The sequence below is a fragment of the Gorilla gorilla genome, chromosome 17 (genome assembly GCF_029281585.2).
Source record: "Gorilla gorilla gorilla isolate KB3781 chromosome 17, NHGRI_mGorGor1-v2.1_pri, whole genome shotgun sequence".
NCBI classification, from domain to species: domain Eukaryota; kingdom Metazoa; phylum Chordata; class Mammalia; order Primates; family Hominidae; genus Gorilla; species Gorilla gorilla.
Genome location: NC_073241.2, coordinates 83,723,888 through 83,741,809, shown reverse-complemented (window position 1 = coordinate 83,741,809; position 17,922 = coordinate 83,723,888). Strand labels below are relative to the sequence as shown.

Here is a 17,922-nt window from a genome sequence, read left to right as displayed (position 1 = left end):
AGAATTGCTAGTCTAGGGTTCTTTATAAACTCTGCAGAGGAGGTTTGAGTTTCTGGGTTCCAGTGCCTTAATGTGTATATATGTAGGCTAACCTCTTTACTTCCTTTCACAAAGATTATTAACAAAAATACTTGCAATGTATTAAGTTTTACTGATGAACATAACAAGAATGGACTTACATTTGGAGTAATAAATTTGAAGTAATAAAAGGAAAGTAAACAACTATATACACACATGCTAAAATCCATATAAAAATCTATTAATTTAATTTATTGGGTCTCCTACATAGATCTGCTCATCTACAAAGTGTACTGAAACTTTCCCTTAGCACGAAGTTAACTGAGCCCCTCAGGCTGCTTTGAACCTGCTTTCCCACTTCCACTTTGTAAAGAGCTCCAAGTTCATTAACCAAGTGGTCCTTCTTTAACAGCAATAACAATAAATGGGAAGGAAGAATAGATAGGAACTCATCAGCAACTCTAAGGCAGGTTGATTACCTGGTGCTCCTTAAACTGGGGGCTCTTGTTAAATTCACTTTGCTTCCTGAAGAAAGCTGGGCCAAGAGGGGGTCTGCTGTATCCTAGATATAATTGTCCATGTCAAGGGTTTGCAGCTGATAGTGTAAACCAAAAGAAGATATGTCAGCATCTAACTACCCAGATCCCTGCAGAGGTCTTACAACTGTCAAGGCATTTGCAATACTGCACGGTACTTGGCTACCTGCACAGCTATGACCTCCTGCAAATGGTCACCTTGTGTACCAGTTTTGCCTTGCCATGGGGAGCTCACCTTTTCAACTCTGAGAGGTAGGGAGAGTCTGATAACTAGAGGGACTGAAGCATCTGAAACTTTCTTTAGAAGGGACCTCTGTCCTACGGGGTAGGTGATTCTCCTTAAGGATGGAGCAGGACCATCTGTCTTCCCATGACAGGACCTAGAGACAAAAGGGCTTCTCAGAACTCCATGCCCAGAGGCTGCCAAGTAATTGGTCCTGGTGCTCTGCAGCCAGAGGCTGATGGCCTCTCTCTGCTGGGGCCAGTAATCACAGTCTGCCGGGCCTGGATGTCCAGTGGGCTGGGTCTGATGCTCTGTCTGCCTTTGTCCCCTATATGGCTGTTGCTGTCCTTCTCTTTCTTCCCCCCACTCCTCTCTGACATTATCTCTCTTTCTCACTCTGCCTCTCAATTTCTGGTGTGTGAGTGTGTGTGTGCACGCATGTGCATCTACCTTTCTCACTGAGTGTTTCTTTCCTGTGTCTATGTGTGCACATGTCTGTGCACATCTGCCTCTGAATCTCTGTCTTGTCTGCATGTGTGCCTATGTTTGTGTGCATTTGTCTTTATGTATGTCTGTCCTTTTGTGTGTCTGTCTTTCTTTCTCCTGTGTATAGGTCTGTCTGTATGTGGGCATGTGTGTGTCTGTGTGTCTTTCCTTCTATCTCTCTGCCTCTCTACGGGTCTCTGTCCCTCTTTGTGTGCATGTCTGTGTGTCTCCTATTTGTGTATGGCTGTGTTGTTTCTTTCTCTTTGTGTCACTCCCTTTTCATGTCTGTTTCTCTGTGTCTTTCTCTTTATTGGGGGCTGTATGTCTGTGTGTGTATGTATGTCTCTTCCTCTCTGTGCATCTCTCCATGTATCTCTCTCTGTGTGTCTCTGTCCCTCTGTATGTGTGTGACTCTCTCTGTGCTTCTCTCTGGGTATATGTTCCCTCCCTCTCTCTGCCTGTCTATCCTCCCTCCCTCCTTTTTCCCTTCACACTCCCGATACAAAACACATCCCCATCAGAAGCACTTCCCATCACTTACTCTGATGGGGGTTGGGGGCTGGGGGACTATCCTCCATCAAGATGCAAATCAGGTATTCCTGAGGGTAGGTGAGGAGTGAAAAACTTCCTTCTGCCTCCCAAATTCTGATTATTTCTTTCCTGTTGTAAGTCGATTCCTGTTTCCTTTCATTTAAAAACTCCATATTTCTATTCTCTTTTTAAAAGTTTTGTACTCTCTAATTTGGGATTTGTATTTAATGGTTTTCAGTTGTCATTTTTATCTTTTATAATTTTGAGCTTTAACTTGTTGGTATTAGCCTTTCGTGTCACATTAAATCTTGTTTATTTTGCCTCCATATTAATTTTGATTTTTAACATTTTACCTTTGTCATATTTTGCACATATATAACATTTTAATTCTAATGATTTTTCTATTCTCTTTTCTTATTCTTCGCTTTTGAAACTTTAACTTGCTATCTTTAATTTGAGTTTTCCCTCATTTTCCTACTTATATTTTATTTGATCTGATTTTGCTTTATGATTTGTTCTTACAATGACTATTGAGAATGATGGCCAAGATGGTGGCAGTAGCAGTGAGACCCACACCGAAATTCGGGGTCACCAGAATCCTTCTTCCCTGCCACCCCCTGCCAATAACATCTACAGCCAACTTCCACTCTTTCTCATATAGCTCTCCATAAACCTCTCGCCAGGTAGGCCCAGGAAGGTTTTGAGACCCAGGTGCTAGAATTTGCCAGTCTCCCTCAAAGAATGGAGGGGGTCATCCTGGGAAATGAGTGTCACCAGAATCAGATCCACCTTTGGGCTTAGGCCCTGTTGAGGAGACTGCAGAATTCATCTGTGCTTCTCCGTGGAGGCCTTGTTGGGTCTCCTTGTAGGAAGAACCACAGCCAAGAGAAATGCCTGTCTGTTCCCGGACTCACCCCAGGGGTGCCCAATCAGACTGTTTTACTTCCCACCCAGTCTCAAAAGGCAACCTAGTCCTAAGAATTTTTAAAATCTAAGTTCCACAATGTATCTCTGTCTCTCAAACCCATCGTTTCATCTCATCAAGGAACCCAGGGGTGAATTTTTTTTAAGCAAATAATTATTTAATGCAGTGAACAATTTATCTTAGTCTATGTTTTGTATACACAGGTCATCATAGATTTCTCAAAGAATGAAAGGGAAGAAATGCTACTTCACTACTCCTGAAGTTTCTCTTCATATAGAATAAACTCCATTTCTCTCTCTCCTTTTTTTTTCTCTCCCCACCCTTTCCCCCTCAAGTATACTTGAAAACAATAAGTTGGGCATGCTCACTTCATCTCCTCCCTCTTTTTGCTTGGGAGCTGGCAAACCTTCCAAGAGCATGCACTTTTACTTTATGCCATAAGGTATACAAAGACCTGCCTCAACACGGGGAGGCCTATCCAATTCTGGGTACCACTATTAGGAAACCCACCTGCCCACAGTATTAGTATATTCTCTAATACCTGATTTATTACTAATAAAAGTGATTTGGATCTCTATATATTGACTTTTTGATCTTTCTTTCAGGGCTCAAAATTTGGAGCATTAAGAGAGAATGTGATATATTGGATCCCTTTATAAACAGATGAGAAGACTATTTGATTCTCCTGGTCACATGTTGATTCATCCAGTTTATTTATTCATTCATTTAATACACATTTACTGAGGGCTCCCTTTGGTCCAGACACATTGCTTAGCAGAATATTGTGCAGAACACTGATACTTGGCAATCTCTCTCAAGCTGGCTTATTCTCACCCGGTCTTCAGGGTTGTAGGCAAGAATGAAAAGCAAATCCTAATCACATGTGCTCTTGATGTAATGCTGGATTCCAATAGTGAAAAATATCACATCTCCAATGTGAGTGTTGAATTCTATGGTACCCTGAGTGCCAATAATCCCCACCTAAGGAGGAAAAAGCTATCTATTTAACTTTAAGCAAATAAAATGTACACTTGTTGTCTTGGTGAAATTATTGATCACACCCCTTTGACTGTCCAGAGAGCCTAATTTGGATGATCAATTATATGGATACCATCAGAAAATCCAATTTATTATTCAATCAAATATTCATTAAGAATAAGTATTAATAGTGAAGAACAGATGAATAAAAGCACATGGTTATACAGGAACTCCTTATAAGGGTAAGAGTGGAAGGTAGAGGCCATCCTTCACTCCTTCACATAAAATCTCCTAGCCCCACAAAAATCAAAAGATATTAAAGTAAGTGCTCCTTAAAATGTATTAGTGAGTAAGGCATCATGAAAAAGGGCATCAATCGCCATGTTCTAATTAAGGGTTACAAATGATGTTCCCTAACACAACAGGTAGAAGATTTACATTTCAGTGTTTCACTACCCCCATGCCTTCCTCTGCACTTGCTTGGCAAAAATCATCCTTCTAGGATAGCAACATCCTAACAATCTTCCTTAAAAGGGTTAAAGACTATATTTGTACACAAATGCTCACACACAAACATGACAAAGTAAAGTCTAATCCTTGAAATATAATTTGTGAAAAATCACAATGCCCTTTTCCGATTTATTATAGCTTTCACTTCTAAAAACATAAAACAAGACTTTTGCTATGATGACATAATGAATAAATTCCAGTCTGGCTTTAGTTCTTTCTTTCAAGATGGAGAAAGGTACAGGCTTCTTAGAGCTAAGCTCATTCCATCTGTGTATACTATTGTTGATTTCCCGAGGGAAACCCATGAAACTCCGGAAGAACCACAGTCAAATCATTAGAGAAACATGCTACACAGCTTGTCTTTTCTTATGGTGCCCATATAATTGATCATCCAAACCAGGTTTTCTGGAGAGTTAAAGACGGTGACCAATAATTTCGCCAAGAAAACAAGTATACATCAGGGATACCCTGGACCAACTGGAATATGGCCACCCTACTGATGCTCCATGTCTCCCCAGCTACCCACATTCACATTGCACTGAGAGGCAATCTTTTATTTCACACTCTGCCAAGGGCGGCACCTTTCACTATGCATTACCTGAGGATGCAAAACTGAAAACCTAAGCAAGCATTCCAGATCTTCCATCATGGTGATAACATCTTTACCACTTCTGAAATATTCTTAGCCTCTTTTCATGCACATCTTGAATCTTTCTGTCTCATTAAACTCAGAAACTACCTTGCAGGATCTTCATGGTTTTCTCTGTAGCAACTGTGCCCAGAAAGCCATTAGGACTGAGTCATTTTATGTTAATGAAAAATTCCTCCCATTTGCTTCTTTTTGCATTAAAAAGTAAATCCCTCCCCCCCCAAAAAAAAGTTTAGAGATAAATTACCTTTCCACATCCACTTAACACATAGTGCATTTCATTTGCTTTAAAATGAAAATGTGGCTGTCATAATCCATTATAATTCCGTTACAAATTCTGAGTGCACTAAAGGTAAGGGCATTTTGATGCTTACAAAAGAAAAAGGAAAAAGAAACCCCATTAGCCAACATCCTACTTAGCAACTTAGCAATTCATACAATCATCATAATAATTAACATTTATGCAGCCCTCACCAAGAACATGCAATTTTCTATGCCTTTTACATTTATTATGTCACTTCTTCCTCACAACAACCTTATAACATCAGTGGCATTATTCTCCCCATCTTACAGATGATGGAATTCAAATCTAAGTTGGTTGAGGAATTTACCTAGGTCCTCACAGCTAAGAAATGGCAATGATACAATATAACCAGTTGAGCATTTAAAAACAAATGAAAAGAGAACTCTCACAGGCATCCAGTCTTTTCATTAATATAATTATCTATACCAGAGAAGTTTAGTTCCTAAATCCACATTGAAGCCTCAATCAACCATTGAAAACATGATTGCATTATCTGCAGCAAATTTCTTCCCATAGAAAGAATGGGTGAGTTTATGACTCTTGAGAGATACAAATTACAGCAAGTTTTCTGTTAATTATATCATAATCTTTCTGCCAATACATTATAGTTTCCTATGGAAGACTAAAATTAAAGGAAATAAAAAACAACTCAATTTCAACAAGATTTTGTCATTAGGAAGAATATAAGATGTACTTTTGAGTCCATTATCCAACTTTTATTATATATACCTATTAGTCAATTTTCCCTGGACTTATCTGACTGCTGCCCCAGAAACACAAATACTCATGCTCTCTTTGTGTCATAACTTCAGAGTGATATGTGTTTTCAGATATGGTACATAACACATACCTTCAGGGCGATACGTGTTTTCAGATATGGTACCTACTTTAAGTTACCTGGAAGCAATGTCTCAGTTACAGAAAAAAATACATCATCAACATTCAAAGTCTGAAGTTCATCATGTGTGGAAAAGAAGAGCAAGAAAAAACAATCTTCATTCCCCACATTCTTTATCCAGTATAGTATATTTTTAGGGAAGAAGATTACTTGGCCAGCTATAACATTGTGCTTGTAACTACTTCACCATCATCATCAACCACCCCAAACTATGCTGTTCCCTAAAATATAGGCAGAAAAACATAACCAACATCACTTTGGAGCAATGTTTCTCAACATCTTTTCATTACTTTCCCTTTAAGGTATGCTTTTAGACTTTTTTTCTATTACCACCCTATGCAATTTTAATACTGTACATATACTGTAGATCAGTATACCGTATAAATCCATTGTTTATATACTCTATGCATATCTATTCTTTATACATAAAAAGGGTAAGACTTTTGTCTCCCTCAAAAGTTGTTGCCCCCTTGGGGGCAATATCACCTCCTATTAAGACTGCATGTTTTACACTTTGGGAGGCTGAGGCAGGTGGATCACCTAAGGTCAGGAGTTCGAGAACAGCCTGGCCAACATGGTGAAACCTCGACTCTACTACAAATACAAAATTAGCCAGGTGTGGTGGCTTATGCCTATAATCCCAGCTACTTGGGAGGCTGAGGCAGGAGAATCACTTGAACCTGGGAGGCGGAAGTTGCAGTGAGTGGAGACCGTGCCATTCCACTCCAACCTGGGCAACAAGAGCGAAACTCCGTCTTAGAAAACAAAACAAAAACAAAGACTGCATATTTTAAAGTTTAAAAAGACTGAAGCCACTTGGGGAGGATGTGTGCATGTTCTTAGTTGGTTGTACAGGTACAAGTGTATGTGTTTGTGTGTATGTATATATACAGATATGTGTGTGCTTTCCAGATAAGAAAAAGTGTGCATACAATTTTAACAATAACAGCTAACATGTAGTGCCTTTAATATATGTCAGGTATTCATGTGATCACTTTACTTGATTCAGCTTGATTATTCCTTACATCAGTCCTATGAAGCATGGTAATATTATTATCCCTATTTTACAAAAGAGAAAACTATGGAGAGAACATATTTTCCCAAGATTACTCAGCTAATCAATGGAAAAGCCAAGATTTGGACCTAAGCAGTCTGGCTCCAAAGTCTATACTTTTTATTCATACTAACCCATATTTTGATTCTGCTTCTATAAAATTCTATACTTTCTCTTTCTCTAATCTGTTCCTCAGTATTACCCTGTGAGGTAGGCAGAGAAGATACCATTATTTCTGTTTTACCAGAGACTCATGGTCACACAGTGGAGCAGCCACAGGGGCTGATGAAAAAGAAGTTTTCGTTCTGTCTGCATAGACATGTATAACTCGAATCCAGATGGGTATTAAATATACAGGGGAAAGGTGGCCCTCTAAAGAGCTCTCTCTTCATCCACAAGCAGGGAGCGGCAGCAATGTGTACCTATTCATATCAGGGCACCAATTACTCCAGATACAAAGCAGAGATAGCATGGGAGTCAATGTGATCTTTGTGGTGAAGCCAGGCACACCAGTCAGCTTGCCCACCATACTCTCAGGGTCCCTTCCAAAGCTTCCACGAAGACACTCAGAAGCAGAAGCAATATCCCTGGACGACTGGAATAGATGGACTTCTTCACATCCTGTTGCTTGGTTTCTTACCCTGATTGTGAGAAACAGTAATCCCACAATTTTCTGGGTATCTAGAGAATATTCAACTCCATATAGCTCACATTATGAACTCTCAGGAACAACCTTCTCAGGTTGAGCTGGGTCCCAGGGCCTATTTTCAACTAGAGAAGGCTCCAGATCAATTTCCCTAGCTTGCAGTTTCTTTTTAGGGGTCTCCCCCCAGGAAAGTCCACTGAGCTGCCTTTTCTTTTTCCTACTGCTCTGCCACTGCTCAGTCAAGACCATGAAAATGAATGTTTTAGAGATTATCCTCTTTCACATATTTTGTCTATGTGGAAAAAGACAAGAAGTCAGAAAACATGAGCTTTGTCCCAGTGAATCCAATGACTACAGTTTATCTTTAGAAAACCCAACTAATCTCTCTGACTTCCTGTTCTCTTATAAGAAAAAAAAGAATAGTTTGGTCTCATATAAAGGAAACTCTAATCTCTCTCTCTGTTGTAAATTCTAAAATTGAATGCACTGTCCAAGAATAAAAAAGAAGGCTTTATTAACTACAACAAAAACATCACGTAAAATTGGCTATGTGTCTTTAACTAGATCACCAGGGAAAGACTAAACTCCGAAAGTTCTGTGAGGGCTTAGTCACTACTGCTTCCCCAGTGTCTGGAATGCAGAAGGAAACCAATAAATACTTTAGGGAATTAATGAATTATTTGAAATTCAAGTAAGGACAATCATTTTACCTCCAGCTATCTCTATTTCACTAGACTTCAAGAACATTCTGAAAAGTCTGAACCACAAAAGGGCATCCAATTGGCCTGATCTCAGAGACTCCAGACTGACTGAACACAGCAAACTACTTTGTTATTCTGGTTGCTGTTATTTTCTTTAGAGAAAAGCTTCTGTTTCTTTGATCATTAGATCAGAGCTGCCAGTTTTAGCTTTGGCTCAGAGGACCAAACAGTGATCTTATTTTAACAATAGTGTGTGAAAAATGATTTCATACTGAAGAAAAGAGTTCAAAGTGATGCCAAAAATAATTTAAACAAACAGATTAATGCTTATAGGCACTGCTAACTAATCTAGTTGAATATATAGCCAAAGCCTACATGTTTGTCTATCTCTTAGTTAAGCAGATTTTGTAACAACTAAAATAATACTCTCAGGACAAAAAACATAGATGCTTAAGAGGAGAGTGTGGGCAAACTAGTTATACCTGAGCAAGACAGTCATGTTCACTGGCGTTGAAGTGCCAGTGAAGGGCCTGGAGGCCATTGCTTTTTATCCTAAGTGTCCCCAGAGTCATTTGTGATCTCTGACTGTTCAAGCTGGTGCCAAAGGCCTCTTCTTCATTGCTGAGATAGTCTTTGACATTGTTCCTGTACCAGGCCCACTGGATTGTACCATCAAGGAAGTCAAACACCCGGAAAACCATAAACAAGCCACCATAAGCATGGAGGCCACCTCCTAAGAGCATGGGGCCTATAGAGTAAGAAGGAGGCAAAAGGGAAAAGGCAATGGTGGTGAGGTGAGTTTTGGAGTCCCAGAAAGGAAGAGGAGGAATAGGTCTGTAAGAGTCCAGGAATGGCAATAGTAACACATGCAGTGCTATCAGTCTAGACCCTGTTAGACATTTAAAGAGACACCTAGGGTGGCAAGAGAATAGGGGAATTTCCATTTGTCCACGTGCAATTCTCTACTCTAGTCAGACATGGAACTGTCTACTGAAGAACATTTCTGTCTGAGGTCAACAACAACGCAACTCTCCCCTCTTCTCTATCTCTCACCTTCCTTCATCCTGGCTCACAGTTCATCCCTTCCAATAGAGAATAAAGCTTAGTAAACATACAATGAGAAGGTGGTTTTAAAGTTGCCATTAAGAATAATTATTTTTCCTAATGTGTGTAATTCATACTTTAGATTTAGGTAAGTGATTAAGAAACTGAAATTCTGGATCAATAGCTTTTGATACTATGGGAATCATCGTTTGCAGAGGCCAGGCATCAGGTTTGAAATGAATGTCTGCATGAGTTGCTAATATAGACCAAGGAGAGCATGAGCACTCCTACTGCTGTGGTAATGATGCAGGCCAAGAGACACACCAGGAAAATGCTCACCCGTGACCACAGCCTGTTCTTTGCCTAGGGAAAATTAGAAAGCCATTATTCTCTACTTAAGACACATTAGAAATATTGCCTCCTTTCTCGGTTCTTAAATTTTTCTTTATACTAACTTCAACTAAAAATTCACTGACAAACATGATGAAAAGAGCTATTTTTTAAAGTATACTTAAAATGTATCTTTTAATTATTTCACGTTAAATCAGGACATGATCAGAGCAGCGGGTACTACATTTCTTAAGATGATAGCTGGCTTAAAGAGTTTTTCCTGAGCTCTGTGTTAAGGGTCTTAAGGGGAACTAGCCTCAAGATATAAACACCGAAATGCTGCATTGTAAAGAATACTAAAGATTCCAGCTTAGCTTCTATGTCTCATTTTCCTGATGAGGAAATTGAAGCCCAGGGTGGAGCAATGACTTGTGGAAAGCCACACTATTATCTGTAATTGTAGGTGTAGAAAGAATTTCTCCTGATTCCTCTGTTATTCCACTAAATCAAAGTACTATCACTACATATCATTTCAGGATCATTAAATTCTCTTTTTTGTTTTAGAAATCAAGTGTTGCTGTGTTGCCTAGGCTGGCCTCAAACTCCTGCCTCAAGAGATCCTCCTGCCTCAGCCTCCCAAGTAGCTGGGACTATATAAGTGCACAACACCAAACCAGATCATTAAAATGTAATACTCATGATCCAGCATTCTCAAAGGAAAGCTTACATTTACACACAACTGTAAGGTCACATTTACATTTTTAAAAGAAAATGATAGCATATAACTTTGTATATCTAAGAGTAATGCTTTGCTAGACATTAGTATTTCTTCCTTAATCACTGGCCTTGATCAGTGTTTCTCAAACTTTTTTTTTTTTTACCACATTCACATCAAGAAATACATTTCCCCCGTGATCCAGTACATGTACAGATATACATGCACAAACACACACACATGTAAATACACACTACTGAAACAAAAGTTTCACAAAACAATATTTGTTATTGTATTAATCCTTACACCTTATACAAAAATTATTTCAAGATGTATTGAAGACGTAAATGTTAGACCTAAAACCATAAAAACCCTAGAAGAAAACCTAGGCATTACCATTCAGGACATAGGCATGGGCAAGGACTTCATGTCTAAAACACCAAAAGCAATGGCAACAAAAGCCAAAATTGACAAATGGGATCTAATTAAACTAAAGAGCTTCTGCACAGCAAAAGAAACTACCATCAGAGTGAACAGGCAACCTACAAAATGGGAGAAAATTTTGGCAACCTACTCATCTGACAAAGGGCTAATATCCAGAATCTACAATGAACTCAAACAAATTTACAAGAAAAAAACAAACAACCCCATCAAAAAGTGGGCGAAGGATAGGAACAGACACTTCTCAAAAGAAGACATTTATGCAGCCAAAAAACACATGAAAAAATGCTCACCATCACTGGCCATCAGAGAAATGCAAATCAAAACCACAATGAGATACCATCTCACACCAGTTAGAATGGCAATCATTCAAAAGTCAGGAAACAATGCGTGCTGGAGAGGATGTGGAGAAATAGGAACACTTTTACACTGTTGGTGGGACTGTAAACTAGTTCAACCATTGTGGAAGTCAGTGTGGCGATTCCTCAGGGATCTAGAACTAGAAATACCATTTGACCCAGCCATCCCATTATTGGGTATATACCCAAAGGACTATAAATCATGCTGCTATAAAGACACATGCACACGTATGTTTATTGTGGCATTATTCACAATAGCAAAGACTTGGAACCAACCCAAATGTCCAACAATGATAGACTGGATTAAGAAAATGTGGTACATATACACCATGGAATACTATGCAGCCAGGAAAAATGATGAGTTCATGTCCTTCGTAGGGACATGGATGAAACTGGAAATCGTCATTCTCAGTAAACTATCACAAGGACAAAAAACCAAACACATGTTCTCACTCATAGGTGGGAATTGAACAATGAGAACACATGGACACAGGAAGGGGAACATCACACTCTGGGGACTGTTGTGGGGTGGGGGGAGGGGGGAGGGATAGCATTAGGAGATATACCTAATGCTAAATGACGAGTTAATGGGTGCAGCATACCAGCATGGCACATGTACACATATGTAACTAACCTGCACATTGTGCACATGTACCTTAAAACTTAAAGTATAATAATAATAAAATAAAATTTAAAAAAGAGCTAAATGGGTGTGAGTTTAGAGTTTATGAGAGGGGGCAAATCAAGAAATGTTCATAAGAGGAGAGCCTATCTTTCTGAAGAGGGTCACTTAAGAAGAACTGATCTAAAGAGGGGTTCTTGCCTGAGCTCTGTGTAAGGTCTTGGAGGGAACTAATCACAAGATATAAATCTCCACCTTACCGTTCTAGAGATAGTGTTTATCGTCCCCATAGACAAACTATTCTGTGTTGCATCTTCATGCATTTCAAATGCTGAGCTGTCCATTGGCAAAGAGGAACAATCAATTCACTGAAAAAGAAAGGAGGGGAGAGGAAAAGATAGCTCTAGCAAACTGGGAGATCCCAGAGGAGAAGAATGAGGATTCTTAAGTAAGGGCATACTTGTATAGAGCTGAAAGTGAAGGACATGAAATAAGTAAACTATCTATTCAATCATAATCTTGGGTTAAAAAAAAATCCTTGAAAGAATTGCCAAATGAAAGACCAATAAAACACATCCTTTGGTTCCCAACTCTTTGCCCACTGATGACACATATAGAGATAGTAACAATCATAACTCACACTTATCTCCTTCTCTATGTGCTAAGTACTGTCCTGAGTGTTTTACAAACATTATGTGATATCATTCTTACAGTGATTATCAGGTGCTATTATTATTCCCATTTTACAGAAGAGGAAGCTGAGGTATAGGGAGGTGTGGTAACTGCCCCAAATCACAGACAGAGCCAGTTTAGTGTTGGAGCAAAGCACCTTTTGTCATAATATTCTTCCATGACATTGGTTCTTTTTGGCATCTGATGGTGGGGGCTTAGCCTAGTAAACTCTTTCTTTTTTACTCAAATCAGTCTTATTTCTTAATAATGTAGTTTTCCTAATAGTTTATGAAATAATCCTGTTACCTAAAAGTTAATCTTTACATAAAATTCATTTTGCATCTTTTTTCCTGGTGATGAATGGTGGCTGAGTAATCTAAAAACCCCTACTATAATCCACAAAACAGTCAGCCACCCTTCTTTCCTTCATACCTTTGGACCTTTACTCCTTCAATAAACATGATGTGTGCCTACTATATTGCAGGCTGTACACCACTCCTGTACAACATTAAGAGAATTTTGAGTAGCTCATAATTTAGGAGAAGCAGAAAAGAAAGCAAATAACTACAACAAAATGTGCTAAGTGTTATGTAGAAATATATACAAAGTCCTGTGAGTATACAGAAGACTGATTGTATCGAGAAAGTAAGAAGGCAAGTCTTCACTGAAATTGCAACTGTGAGCTGAGCCTTCACATCCCAACATGGCCACACTAGGTGGGCACACTTAGTCAATTACATTCTAGTCCAAATTTCTGACTTGCCTCTAAGCAGCTCTATGACAGACCATATGGCAAGAATGTAGACCCTATCTGTATCAGGCAGCCTAGGCTCCAAGAAAGGCTGCAGGTTAATCTATGATCAAGTGATGGAGAGATGACCTTGGGGCTTTCATATCATATTTGATCAAATCTAAAATACATATTTTTCCACATTTTAATATCTCTGAAAATGAGATATGTTTTAAAGTGAGTGGTCTTTTTGACTCCATGAAATATAGTGTGACCACTTTTCTTTGGTCTTATCTGACAATAGTACTATGTGAATCTTCAAAACAAGTTTAACACAACTTCACCATTTACTGTTCTTTCTTGGAAATGTGAAAATGCAGCCTTCTGTCATAAGCATTATCTGGGGGCTGTGCTTAGTATTCATTTAAATAGCAAGACAAACAAATCATTAACTAAACTACACTAAAACTCACTGAAGCACTGAATCAGAGAAAGCTGCAGCTGGATAAGGTCATTTTGATCTTTTTTTCTTTTTTTTTGAGACGGAGTTTCGCTGTTGTTGCCCAGGCTGGAGCGTAGTGGTGCAATCTCGGCTCACTGCAACCTCCACCTCCCGGGTTCAAGCGATTCTCCTGCCTCAGCCTCCTGAGTAGTTGGGACTACAGGCACGTGCCACCATGCCCAGAAAATTTTTGTATTTTCAGTAGAGATGAGGTTTCACCATGTTGGCCAGGATGGTCTCAATCTCTTGAGCTTGCGATCCGCCTGCCTCGGCTCCCAAAGTGCTGGAATTACAGGTGTGAGCCACTGTGCCTGGCTGATCTTTGCAGATAAGGAGCCCAAAGAGGCTAAGGATTTTCCCCAAGGTAACAAAGTAAGTCACTGGCAGAGCCAAAACAAAAGCCCAGCTCTCCCACTGTCAGCCAGAGCTTTCCCTACAATTTCTATTTGCTGCAGGAGAACTTCATGCCTTTGACATACATGTAAATGGTTCATGGTGAATTGAAGCCATACAGCTGAAAGCAGGAATATTTTTTAAATCATTTTAATGCACATGAAGTTAATTCTATGGTGTAGTGCAGAGGACTCTTGCACCACCACCAATAAAGGGGACACCAGTTCTTCACATAAACCAGAGAAATGCAGTGAGTTCTTTAGACCACTCAGAAATGCTTGGCAGGCTGCTAAGAAAATAGGCAGAATTGTAAACTGAACCAGATTCTACAATAGGAGCCAAATCACCAAGCAAGTGCCAGATGTACAGAAAGAATAGAAAACTGGTGACCCTACTTAGATTTCCTTGTAACATATCCAATCACCCACCTAATAATTACCTTTAAACAAGAGCCATACTACTTATATGCTGTGGCCATGGACAAACGTGGACTAATGCCTCAAAATTGGGAAGAACAATTAACAAATACATGTCCAATACTTCTGTTTTCACTTCAATGTTTAAATTATTGTCCTTCCAATCATAAACACCAAAAATATTTCCTGAGGTTCACTTATTTCAAATGGAATACATGCTCAGTTCAAACATAACTAGGACATACAAATATTTTTATTTACCAGTACCCAGGCTTATGCCCAAAATATTTAACAACCTATTTAACAACCTTGTTAAATATAAATTTTTAACAAAATATTTACTTAAATATTCAAGAACTTAAATACTTCAGAACAGAAGCAGTTAGCTGATATGGCCACGCTAGCATGTACTAGATGAACATCCGTTCTGCAACCAGGGCACAAGTACATAGTGAAGTGGTGAAGAGTCCAAACTCTGGAGCTGGACCACCATGGTTCAATTCCTAACCCCACCATTTAGTGACTGTGTGGCCTGGGGCATGTTATTTAGCCTCTCTGGGCCTCAAGTTATTCATCTATATCATGGGGCTAATAACATTGCTCTCATAAAAGTCTGAGAGGATTAAATTAGTTAATGGATTCAAAGCTTGGGCCTGCATATAGTAAATGTACAACAAATGTTAGTCTTGTTCCTTTTCAATAAGCACAAGTAGGCTTGCTCCACTTCGATAATACCTATATTTTAATTGGTATAATAAGGACGCTCCAAATTCATAAAACAGATATTACCCTTCCTAGTAATTCAAAGTACTGCATCCTTACACATTACTTTGGACAATGTATAGAATTACTCTTATTTTACAAATTAGAAAATTAGAGTAAAAACAGCTCCTTACATTCAGCTAATAAGAGAGTTGTAACTGAAACCCTGGCTTTCTTACTGCCATTCCAGGAAGCTTCCCATTTGGACCACATCTAAGCACTACAGAGCTGTGGCAGTGTCCCTTATCCTTTAACCCTTTTGTCATCTTTAAATGATGGCTTAACATCATTTAAACCACAGTCCCTTTAATCTCCAAAATGGGGGGCATGGAGAGGAGGGCAAGGATCTTTAATATCTATGTAACTGTCAGATAGCCACCAAAATTTTATTTTTTAATGAAGGAAACAGAAAATTATCATTAGAATATCACAGTAAAAATTGCTGCGGCAAGATCCCTTGATGGGTGCTAAAATTACTAATTGAAAGGTAAACTGTAAACAATACTTGCATATTCTTAAATTATCTCTCCAAAATATCTGATAATTGCCAAGGGAAAATAGTAATTTTATTTTATTTTAAAAATCTTTTTGTAGAAATAGGGTCTTGCCATGTTGCCTGGGCTGGTCTTGAACTCCTGGGCTCAAGTGATCTTCTCACCTCGGCCTCCCAAAGTGCTGGGATTCCAGGCACTTTAGTGTCACCATGCCTGGCACTTCTAGTGAGCCACTGCACCTGTCTGGAAAATAGTGATTTTATAGTGGAGGATTCTGGTAGATACCACCTTAGCCAAGTCATCAAGGTTAACATCACCTATAATACACATTGACATCACATACCCACAATTTGGTGCACTGAGAAGGGCAGATCCCATCCAGTCTATGGTAGCCTTCCCTAGAATGCTTAATTTCAATCTAATCATGAGAAAACATAAAAAAAAAAAAACAAATTGAGTGACATTTTACCAAACTACTGAACAGTAATTACTGACTCTTCAAAAGTGACAGGATTATAAAAAACAGAAAGACAAGAACTATTACAGATTGGAGGAGACTAAGGAAATGTGACAATTAAATGAATTGGATCCTGGAACATAAAAATGACATTACAGGAAAAACTAGTGAAATCTGAGTAAGGTTTATAGTTTATAGTATTGTGCCAGGTTTTGAAAATTCTTTTATCATTATGTGGATGTTAACATAAGGATAAGCTGAAAGAAAGTTATTCAGGGAATATCTCTGCAACTCTAAAGTCTAAAATTATCTCAAAATAAAAATTGAAAGAAAAGGGAAAGGAGGAAGGAAAATCATGAAAAATATCCATGACATCTTTTCCCTGGGCACATGGCTACTCTATATTTCCCACCATCCTTTACAGTCAGGTTTTGCCATGTGGCTGAGTTTTAATCAACAGACTATGAGCAGTAATGCTGTGTGCTATTTCCAGGCTCAGACTTTTAAAAAAAGAAGGTAATCCCCCACTATTCCCCCTCACACTTTCAAGCAAGTGAATGCAGTGATGCCCTGGTGGGAAGGGCAGATCCATTAGACGGAAGGAGTCTGAGTCCCCAGGTCACTGTAAAGGAAACCCACCAGACCAGGGAAAAACACCCTTTTCAAACTCTTGCATATACAAGCAATAAAGTTCTGTTGTATTCTACCATTATACATTTGGTAGGTCTATTTTTTACCACAAACTAAAATGAAAACATATTGATAACTTTTCTAGCTCTTATTTCTCACTAGGGTACGCTACAACTTTTATTATTTGAAATGTTTATCTCCATCACAAGGGCTAGACATAACTAATAATAAATTTGGCAAGTACAAAGAGCTGCTGATTGCAATATCTGTCAAAGGGAGAAACTGAATATATAACTCTTCATTATATGATTTGAGTTTATTTTCCTGGAATATATCCAATCACAAAAGAATATTGTTTTCCTCAGAAAAACTGAGCCAAGTAGATTCTTCTTTATACCATACTGGTAAAGGAGAAAAAGCAATGCTACTAAGTTCCAATAAGAAATTTCCCCCATCTCTATGTTAGTCTACCTTTATAACCACTCAGGTGGAAAAGGCTGATAAGGCAATGTTGGGCAATTCTTTCTAATTACTTCCTTTGAAATGTCTACTACTAACAGGACTGATCAATATTCTCATTATGCAAATGTTTCTTATCTATTGTTCAACTTTCATATGACCACTGGATATCAGAGATGTATGAGAAGGTAGTATATAAAAGACACTGGGAAGAGTTAGTAAATTTAGAAGACACAGACCCTTGCCTCAAAGATTTTACAATGTATGATTCATTCCAGCTAACAAATATACAAGGAAAATTAAACAGGAAAAAAAATATGTTTTATGGTATCCTGAAAACAAGATGGGAAAATCACCTTACTGGTCCCATAGATAAAATTTAAATAGAGACGCCGGGCCTACGGCGGGAGCGTGAAGGAAGCCATGCATTCCGTTCC

The 17,922-nt window shown here is 38.7% G+C and overlaps 1 pseudogene; it reads right to left on the bottom strand.

The window, feature by feature from the left end:
- Positions 1–479: 479 nt before the first annotated feature.
- Positions 480–12,314, bottom strand: LOC115931424 (uncharacterized; annotated as a pseudogene).
- Positions 12,315–17,922: the final 5,608 nt, after the last annotated feature.